This window comes from Peromyscus eremicus, chromosome 3 (genome assembly GCF_949786415.1).
Source record: "Peromyscus eremicus chromosome 3, PerEre_H2_v1, whole genome shotgun sequence".
Lineage (NCBI taxonomy): Eukaryota > Metazoa > Chordata > Mammalia > Rodentia > Cricetidae > Peromyscus > Peromyscus eremicus.
In genome coordinates, this window is record NC_081418.1 from 27095802 (window position 1) to 27107232 (window position 11431).

The 11431-nt window shown below is 38.2% G+C and overlaps 1 pseudogene; it reads right to left on the reverse strand.

Moving 5' to 3' along the window:
- Window positions 1-4676: 4676 nt before the first annotated feature.
- Window positions 4677-5363, reverse strand: LOC131905610 (RNA-binding protein 10-like; annotated as a pseudogene).
- Window positions 5364-11431: the final 6068 nt, after the last annotated feature.

The window sequence follows — 11431 nt, forward strand, 5'->3', positions numbered from 1 at the left end:
GCCACCAGGTTGAATTTTTCAAAAAACAAGGCAAAACAAAACAAAACAATCCACAAAGAACAGTTTCTAAAAAAGCATCCCTGTGTATCTAAACCACATTGCTGCCTCCATCAGATCGATAAGTTGTACATGGTAGACAAAAGCTGGCAAAAGTGAGCCATTTAGTGTTGAATTATTGTTTTTGACAATAGTTAACCATAAAGCACTTATACTGAAATAATATCTATACTTCAAAATAAAATAAGGTTATCAGTAAACATTTTTTCCTAATTGTCTGGTGGAAAACATGGCAGAAAATGACAATTTTCCACACAAACAGATCTTCATGAGACAGAGATGAGCATGCTATTACATGACTTAGTGCTGATGAAATCACACTCAACACTTTCATATGAGTTTTCTTTAAAATAAATTAATCAAAATTTCCATTGTTCCTCTTATTGAAAATAGACTTTTCTCATACAACATATCTTACCTAATGTTTCCTCTCCCTCTACTCCTCCCAGTCCTCCTCACTTTTCCCTCCCTCCAGATCTATTCACTTTCTCTCATTAGAAATAAACGTGCTTCTAAGAGTTAACAATCAAACATGACAAAATAAAATATAATAATTAAGACAAAAACTGTCGCATGGAGACTGGACAAGGCAACTCACCAGAGGGAAAGGAGCCCCAAGAGCAGACACAAGAATAAGAGACCCACTCATGCACACATTCAGGAGTCTCCTAAAAATACTAGAGGATGTAGTACAGACCCCTGTTGGCCCTGTACTTGTTGCTTCCTCTCTGTGAGTTAATATGAGCCTTACTCAGTTGACTCAGAAGCCCTTGTTCTCCATCCCCTCTGGCCTTCATGCCACCTGAACACAGATTAACTTATATATCTATATAAAATCTAGAACCCATAAATGAGAAAATGTGGATAGCATGAGGAGTGAGTAGAAAATTTCTTAACAAAAATAAAAAAAAAACCTGTCCTGATTTGCCAAAAAGAAAAAGAAAAAGAAAAAAAAAGAGAATTAATGGGGCAGAGAGAAAGGGGGATTGGCAGGGGAGAAGAAGAGATATGCTCAAATTAAATTTATATATTAGCATGAATGGGGGTGGGTTCAGGGAAGATTAGGGGGGAGCAGGAGGAGAGATGAGAAGGGAGTCTGTGGGTGGTATGTAAAATGAATAAAAAATTTCTTCATACAGAAAAAAAGTTACCAATATAATATAGTAAAAGAAAATGTAGAGTAAATCTTAAATAAAAAATACTTAAAGAAGAAATTTACTTTTAAAAATTAAGATATTAATCTTATAAAACAAAATAAAAATTATATTTTACCTTTTTTTAATAGCTTCAATTATATTGTAGATTTATCCCACTCAAGCAAATGAAACTTTAAAAAAGGAAAGAAAAATATCCTAGTAGCCCAGAATACTAAAGTAAATGAAAATGATAAAAATAAAAATGTACTTCTTATATAGTTTATCAGAGAACTATGCAAGACCTGGAGAAACATAATCATTTTTATAGGCAACAACTTTCTTTCTTTTTGAGTGAATTTGATCTATATCAGTCTTCTTGTAGCTGTATGAAGATTTGCATTTGATTTTCATTTGGTGAAATGAATAGATTTGAAACATAAGTATGATAAAAAAAAAAGTCATGAAGAGTGAGTATTCATTTAACATAAAGACAGTAGAAAAGCTGATTTAGCCGGGTGGTGGTGGTGCACGCCTTTAATCCCAGCACTCGGGAGGCAGAGCCAGGCGGATCTCTGTGAGTTCGAGGCCAGCCTGGGCTACCAAGTGAGTTCCAGGAAAGGCGCAAAGCTACACAGAGAAACCCTGTCTCGATAAACCAAAAAAAAAAAAAGAAAAAAAAAGAAAAGCTGATTTACCAGAATCCCTTTTTGTTTGCACCTCTCCTAGATATGTTCCAGATGAGAAATCTTAGCAATTGGAGGGACAGTCAGTTGGATTTACTAGGTCTGAAAGAATCCAAACATTGGCATGCTCACGTGGCTTGGCATCATCTGAAATGCAGCAGCTGTCTGAGAAGTCTGGACTGAAATTATCAAGCTGGCAAAATCTGATTTTCGTTGTGATACATTCAAGCCATTTCCTAACACAGGTTCTCCTGGACAGTTTACAGGCCACGCCACCGTATTCGCAGTAATAACAGTTACTACTCTCTGCTCTGCTTTCCTGTTCTTTGAAACAGTGTGCTCTTTTACTGCCAAAAGATTCTTGGAACAGTCATTTAAGGGTGCTTGTAGAAGAGTCTCACTGGGAAGGTATTTTCATCTTATATTTTCTTCCTTAGTTGTAGCACAACTTAAATTGGCTTAATAGCTCACCATAGTGCATGTAAGAGTTTGCAGCTCTGAGAACCTATAAAGCTGTTCATATGAACAAGAAGTCTTGAGAAATACAAACATGACATTATTTTACTAGATTATCTATGCTATCTGCTGGGTGAGAAAAATATGCACTATTCAGAATTAACTGTCAAATGTCCTATCTAGCATACTTTTATGAAACAGAGGTTTATAGCTTCAAATGAAATGTTGGGCTGGAAACTCAGCTCACTGGAAAAAGAAATTGCTTTGTGTGCACTAGGCCCAGGATTTTTCAATCCTTACCACTAAAAATAAAAGTAAAATATTGAATGCCTTACACAGTATAACCTAATATATCTTTTACTTGAATGGAAAATATGATGTTTAAAAGGAATTTTCTTTTTACCTAAAATGCAGTGTTTCTCAAAAAAAGGTTTTTATGAACATAGTGATGCATTCTATAGAACTGTGGTTCTCTATGCCTTATCCTTAGATAAAACTGGAAGCTTGGAAATGCCAATAGATAAACATAGAAAAAGTTCCAGCTGAAGTTTGTTTCTCTAACTAATAAGACAAGCAAGGGACAACTTATTGTAAGATAAAATAACACAGGACAATCTTGTCACTTAGGCAAAATATTACAGAAGATTAGACTCCCATATTTGCACCAACAAAGACAAGTAAAAAGCCAACCTTCCTGATGGGTTGGTGTTGTGGCAAGTGACAAAAGTTTCAGACTTTTATCTTCTTCAGTGTCATGAAACCCCAACTGAAGGCCAATAGAGACCATAATAGGAAGTCTGGACTTCCATCATCAAGAGCAATAGAGGGGTGTTTATTTATTTTTGTTCCTCAGTATGTGATATAAGCATGGCTGAGTAGACAGGATCTCATCACTATCTAGAAATACCAAAGCCATCTCAAACTTGGCTTCAGCATAAGATATGTGAGGAGCAGAAATGAGGCTCTTTTAATCCAAGGAGATTCCAATTAGGATCCCTAACATCCACTCCCACCTAAGAATAACAGCAGGGTGCCTTCCCCCACATCATCAAAGAAATGTCATCCTTCAAAACAAAACCCCAAACCAAGATGCTTTCATTTTTAAGCTGTATCAACTATTTAAAGAATCATAGTAATAATTTATAAAATAATTTCAGGATCAAATTATATGTATGTTTGTATATAATGTCATAAAATGAGCAAATTGAGAAAAAAGTCCCATAATTATGTCAATAGACACATACATACAAAAATATAACACTCATTTATAATAAAAACTCATCAATGCAATATGCAAATCTTCCATAGAAATCCCTGAAAGTCTTACCTAGACATTAGACTGAATATTACATGCCGAATGCCTTTTTTCTAAGATCAGGAACAGGATAGAGATCCTGGCTTTCACTCATTACAAGTAGCAACACTTTGGAGATTATATAAACTGAACCATAAATAGTGACAAGAGCAAAGGGTTGCCATCTATAAAGGAAGAGTTCACAAATGACTCAGTGATACCTATACCAAATTCTAAGGTATTAATGAAACTTCAATGTACATCAATTAATGAGCTTAGTAAATCTGAGCATACAAAAGCAATATAAGTCAACTATATCTTTTCTATACTGGCAACTAATAATTAAGAAACTAAATTTATAATTTTGCATTTTTCAGGCTTTTTAGATTTTATTACAAAAGGAACATGATTTGAGTCCAATTTCTCAGCAAAAGTCACCAACTCCAAGTCTAATTTGGTGAGAGCTTCTCTGGCTGGGGAGCAGGCTGGTAGACAGAAGAGCCTCCCTCAGACCACTTCACACCTCATCTTCTCTGTCCCTGGATGGACACCCCACGCCTGTAGAAACTGCTTTCAAAGTTGTTCACTGGGCCTCATTGAAGTGAGTCACAATTGTCTTGTGCCGTATCTCCTTGTGGGATTCTGTAGAGGTGACCCCATAAGAACTGCCCCGGGCACCCAGGCCAGAACCTCGAACCCGTGTTTGGGCCTCAATGGGTGTCACAACGCCCTGTTTTTTGCGACCCAGACCACTGCCTTTTTTCTAGCCCATGGCCTGGAGCATACAACTGCCAATGTTGTCACTGCCTAATCCATCCCAAGTGGGCTGTTCAAAGTCAACTGAGGCTGTAGACATGCCACCGTATTTCCTCCTTTTGGGCTCTGGTGGCTCCGGGATATTTTTTTTTTTTAGATTTATTTATTTATTATGTATACAACATGTATGACTACAGACCATAAGAGACACCAGATCTCATTACAGATGGTTATGAGCCACCATGTGGTTGCTGGGAATTGAACTCAGGACCTCTGGAAGAGCAGTCAGTGCTCTTAACCTCTGAGCAATCTCTCCAATTCGTTTTCTGACAAGTGGGCTCGCCAATGAATCTCAAGGTTTTGCTTGTGGAGCCCAGAGAGCTGCTGGTGCCAGATGAGTGCCTCCTTGCTGGGAAACTGGTGGTGGCAGAGCAGACAGGATAGCTTCTGCCAGTCTGTGAGCTTTTCTTCCTGCTCAGGACCTCCTCACTCCTGCTCCTCCTCACTGTCACTCTCCCCGCTCTAGGCTGCCACCAGAACTTGAGGCGGACTTGGGCGGTCATCACTGGCCAACTTTGGGAGATCCATGCTGGTGTGCTGTCTTTCAGCTAGTGCTCCCTTCTTCTCAAGGATGGAATAGCCTGCATCTGCAGTGACCGATTCCCGCCTTTCATCATCTCGTAGGGCACTAATAGGCTGGAAGCTGTTTTTGAAGTTTTCTTTTTGCTTGTTGAGACTAAGGACACACCGCTCCATGTCCTTGGCAATCTGTTGGGCTGTCTTCATCTTATGCTTCTCTTACTTCTCTTTTCCCTCCTTTGATGATGCCCCCATCTCCTTATGTCCATCAGCAGACTGCTCCAAGGCAGGTATGTAGGTCCGCCGCTCCCCATCCCAGTATAGGTACTGTTGGCTCTGAGCGTTGTAGTGATACTGGGAGTTGGGGTCATAGTACAGACCAGTCTGGGGGTAATTTTGCATTTGTAACATAACATGACTTAAGGCACATGAACCCAGACTTGTGAAGCTATAGCAACAACTGAAAATGACTACTGAATGCATTTTAGTCTAACTTAATGTATAGAAACCTGTACATGTTGGGAAAACCAACATTGCTGAAATACCAAATTGTCTGAAAATAAATTTAGTTTGAGCCTAGTCAAACCTTTCTGAAAATGTGCAGTATTAGATATAGTCAAAATCACCAGAAAAACGAAGATTCTAGAGCACTTGCACTATGTGAAAAACAATGATTCTAGAGGAGTTGCAGAATGTTAATCAAAGCTTACATACATTATGTGCTGACTTAAGGATAGGCAGGAGATGCACTAAATAGAGAATCCAAACACAGATTACACTCTCAAGAGCATTTTGTTTTTCCACTTAAGTGGAAAAAGCAATAAAAAAGAAAGCAGAATTGTTTTAAATATAGATACATGTGTATGAAAGTATATTAATAAAAAGTAACACATATCACATATGAATTTATAATATTCACTTTTAAAGAACTGATCTATAAAATCAGTAAAACTAGAGGGAGGCCTGCCCCTAGGACCCATTCCTGGGCCCCAGCCTTTACTAGGGAACAACTGCCCAACTAGGCTCCAGTTGTCGGCCAGCTTGCAGGGCTCCTACAGGTAGGTTCCCCTTCTCCAAGACCCCCCAGTGGACCCTGAAATCTACATGCCCTGCCCCCGTACCTATCTGCCTGAGGGCCTGGGCACTTCATGAGGCTTGGAAACCAATCTTCAGCTCCCATCCAGCCCACAGAGAGAGAGAGAGAGCTTTCATTGGGCCTAGAGAGAGAGCTCTCATTGGACAAAGAGCTGTCATTGGACTAAGAGTAACCTCAGGAGACAGGGAATCTGCCAGCCTTCATTAGACCAAGAGTGGCTTTCTGAGAAGTAGAATCTGTCAACTCACATTGGACCAAGAGAGGCTTCCTGAAACACAGAATCTGTCAGCTCTGACTGGACCAAGAGCCCTGATAAGATCAAGAACGAATCCATGAGTCACAGAATCAACTAGCTTTGGTTGACCCAAGAGCAGCTCTCTGAGACACAGAAGCTGCCTGCTCCAGTTGGACAAAGAGCTAAGATTAGACCCAGAAGGGCCCCCTGAGACACAGACACAAGAAGCACAGTGTGGACCAACAGCAACTCCCTCAGACACAGGCACCTCTTATACCTATTAAACCAGGAGATGGGCAGATATTAAAGCAGAAGCATATACAACAACATAAAGAGCAATACAGCTTCACCAGATCCTAGCCCTCCTCCAATAGCAAGACCTGAACATCACAAGGTAGAAGAAGCAGAAGAAAGCAACCTTAAGAATAGCATCATGAAGATGCTAGAGGCCTTTAAAGAAAAAATGAAATTGAGGAAAAGGTAAACAAAAAAGTGGAGGAAATCAATAAAGAAATTGAGAAAAAGTCAAACAAAAAAATGGGAAGAAACTATAAAGAAATAGAGGAAAAGACAAATAAAAAACAGGAAGAAAGTAATAAATCCCTTAAAGAAAACCATGAAAAAGCAATGAAACAGGGATGATGAAAAGGGAAATAGAAACAATGAAGAAGACACAAACAGAGGGAGTTCTGGAAATAGAAAATCTGAGTAAATGAACAGGAAACACAGATGCAAGCATAACCAACAGAATACAAGAGAGGGAAGAGAGGATCTCTGGTGTAGAGGATACAATAGAGGAAATGGATTCATCAGTCAAAGAAAATACCAAAGCCAAAAAACTCATAACACAAAATGTCCAAGAAGTCTGGGACACCATGAAAAGACCAAACCTAAGAATAATAGGGATGGAGGAAGGAGAAGAATACCAATTCAAAGGCACCGAAAAACATATTCAACAAGATCATAGAAGAAAACTTTCCCAACTTAAAGAAGGAAATGCCTATGAAGATACAAGGAGCCTATAGAACACCAAACAGACTAGACCCCCCAAAAAAGTCCCCTCGCCACATAATAATTAAACAACTCAACATACAGAATAAAGAAAGAATATTAAGAGGAGCAAAGGTAAAAGGCCAAGTGAATTATAAAGGCAAACCCAATCAGAATAACACCCGATTTCTCAATGGAGACTTTGAAAGCCAGAAGGACCTGGACAGATGTAATGCAGATACTAAGAGACCATGGATGCCAGCCTAGACTAATATACCCAGCAAAACTTTAAATCATCATAGACGGAGTGAACAAAACATTTCAAGACAAGACCAGATTTAAACAATACTTGTCCACAAATCCCGCCCTACAGAAAACACTAGAAGGAAAATTCCAACCTAAGGAAGTCAGATACACCCATGAAAACACAGACAAACAGATAACACCACAGCAGTAAACCCCAAAGAAGAGAAGTACACACATACTACCACCAAAAATAGCAAGAATGAACAATCACTGGTCATTAATATTCCCTTAATATCAATGGACATAATTCACCTATAAAAAGACACAGGCTAACAGAATCGATACGAAAGCAGGACCCATGTTTCTGTTGCACACAAGAAACACACCTCAAATTCAAAGATAGACACTACCTAAGAATAAAAGGCTGGGAAAAGACTTTCCAATCAAACGGTCTTAAGAAACAAGAGGGTGTAGCCATCCTAATATCCAGCAAAATAGACTTCAAACTAAAATCAATAAAAAGAGATCAATAAGGTCATTACATACTCATCACAGGAAAGATCCACCAAGATGAAGTTTCAATTCTGAACATTTATGCCCCAAACACAAAGGCACCCACATATGTAAAAGAAACATTACTAAAGCTTAAAAATCACATATAAAACCCCGCACATTAATAGTGGGAGACTTCAGCACCCCACTCTCACCACTGGACAGATCTGCCAAATTGAAACTTAACAGAGAAATAAAGGACTTAACTGATGGTATGACTCAAATGGACTTAATCAATATCTTCAGAACATTCTATCTTAACAAAAAAGAATATACGTTCTTCTCAGCACCCTGTGGAACCTTCTCTAAAATCGACTACATACTTGGCCACAAAGCAAATCTCAACAGATACAAAAAATTTGGAAAAACCTCCTGTGTTCTATCAGACCACCATGGTTTAAAGTTAGACTTCAACAACAACAAAAATTACAGAAAGCCTACAATCTCATGGAAACTTAATAATGCTCAACTGAATCACCAAGGGGTTAAGGAAGAAATAAAGAAAGAAATTAAAGACTTCCTAGAGATCAACGAAAGTGAATACATCACATATCCAAACTTATGGGATGCTATGAAAGCAGTACTAAGAGGAAAATTCATAGCACTAAATGCCCACATAAAGAAGTTGGAGAAATTTCACTCTAGTGACTTAACAGCACACCTGAAAGCTCTAGAGCAAGAAGAAGCAAAGTCACCCAGGAGGAATAGACGCCAGGAAATAATAAAATTGAGAGCTGAAGTCAATAAAATAGAAACAAAGAGAACAAGACAAAGAATCAATGAAACAAAGAGTTGGTTCTTTGAGAAAACTAACAAGATAAACAAGCACTTAGCCAAACTAACAAAAAGGCAGAGAGAGAGCATCCAAATTAACAAAATCAGAAATGAAAAGGGAGACATAACAACTAACAATGAGGAAATCCAGAGAATCACCAGGTCATACTTCAAAAACCTCTACTCCACAAAACTGGAAAATCTAAAAGAAATGGATAATTTTCTGGATAGGTACCACATACCTAAGTTAAATCAAGACCAGATAAACTATTTAAATAGACCAATAACCCCTAAGGAAATAGAAACAGTCATTAAAAGTCTCCCAACCAAAAAAAAAGCCCAGGATAAGATGGATTCAGCACAGAATTCTACCAGATCTATCAGCCTTGGTGTAGAGAGGAGAGGACTGACTGGACCTGCCTCAACTGAATCTACCAGGCCAAGCTGAATCTCCAGGGGAGACCTTGCCTTGGAGGAGGTGGGGATTGGGGGAGGATTGGGGGAAGGCTTGGGGGTGGGAGGAGGGAGGACAGCGGAATTTGTGGCTGATATGTAAAATTGAATTAATTATAAAATTAAAAAAAATAAAATAAATTTAAGAACAGAAAAAAATCAGTAAAACTAAATATATGTGATTGTAAAATTTGTATGGGAGCAAATGATTAGCAAGATTAGCCATGATGCCCTTATAGAAAAGAGAGAGGAGATACATAATAGCACTCATCTAAGAATCCCCAGTGATTAAGGAACTACAAACCTCATACTTATAAAAATATGGAAAGAAGTCAAAAGTCACGTGTATTTAGATAGTTGATTTAAATAAAATTAGTATTCTAGAGAAGTAAGCAAAGGAGTTTCTTTACAATTAATAGTGCTATGATAATTGAATATCCACATGGAATTATGAAGTAGAACTTGTATCCTGCTGCTTACAATTAACAAAATTCAGTTTGATATTGTTAATATATCTCAATGGGAACCAGAGCACAGAGGTTTCTAAACCAATGTTCTCTAATAGAATTATTTGGGTTTTATGAAGAGTGTCCCCCTACAGTATGATCCTGTAAGTCTTATCCCAGGATTGTAACTGACACTATGCAGTGACAGGTATATGTCATAACAAACTCGAAGCTCTAAAACAAATAAACTGAAAATATAAAGATTGTAGTACCTCTATGTTACACATATATTAAATTAGTAGGTTACTATAATGTAATAAAATTAATGTAAATATAGCTTAGTCATATTTACCAAGAACTTTAAAAATAGTTATATTTAAAGAGACATATTAATTAACTTTCTGAGCCCAAGACGTAATATATGGTACAAACCTTCTATAATATGAAAAGGTTTTTCTGACTCATAGTTTTGGAGAAAACTAACTTTTCGTCTTCAGGTGGTTATCACTTTTTAATAGATTTTTGGTTAGGGATGGGGTCTTGAGTTCACTTCCCCTCTCAGTGCTAAGATCCCATCTTGTCCAGACCTGTGCAGCTTCTGGGCATTGGCCCTGCTGTGCTTAATGGAATTCCAGAATATTATAAATCATTAACAAAAAAGCATGGGTCCTGAATGCATTACTGTGAAAATATGGGGAAGAAAGTGTACCAGACTTGCCAAAAGTGCTGGTTTCCATATGGAAGTATTTAGTTAGGTTTTACTTTCTCTTTTATGCTTTTCAAGTAGTTATATATTTTCTCAGTGGAATTTGATCATAATTAAAATAGTCATTTTTAGATGGGAAACAAAAGACTCAAAATTAGGTAGGCCAGAAATGGGGAGTGGATCTGGGAAGAGTTGTGGAGGCAAGGTGAATATGATAAAAACACATTGTACAATTTTCAAAGAACTAATGCAAATGTAATATTTAATATAAAATATAAAATTTTGAGATAACTAAATATAGCCTGTTCTGTCTGTATAATGTTACTGCTATGTATGTTTTCAGAGCTGACCGTTTGCCAATGGACAACCAGTTGATGTGCTTTTCCATGGGGAAGCCCACCTCTCCAGTTTCTTGCTTTGCTCAAATGCCTTGCTTCTTTGTGTAGGGACAATGTCTCCGGGACTTGTTCCCATCTACTTTGGCATGTTCATTGGTGTGCTCCTCGCTCGGCTCACATCTGGGCAGTCATGTTGGTGTGACATTATGGTTGTGTATTTTGATATTCCTAAAAGACCCAGCCTCACAGCAAACTCCCTAATCTTCTGGCTCTTACACTTTCTGTGTCCCCTATTCTGCCTTGCTCTGTGAATCTCATGTGTGGCAGTTGTGTTGTAGATGTGTCTATTTGGTCTGGGCTCCACAATGCTGCAATTTGATTGGTTGTGGTTTTCTGTGGGGGTCTCAATCTGTTACAAAGAGAAATTTCCTTGAGGAGGAGTGGAGTCTACACTCATCTGTGCGTACAAGGATGAATGTTGTAGATTGTTGTTACAGCTTATGCTGCTTTAGTGAGTTAGTGGTTGTAGATTCTCCTCAAATAACTATGACTTCACTAGTACTGAGTATTTAGTTAGGATGGCAGTACCAGACCTGATTTCCCCCTCGTTTAGGAAGTCTTCAAACCAATTAGA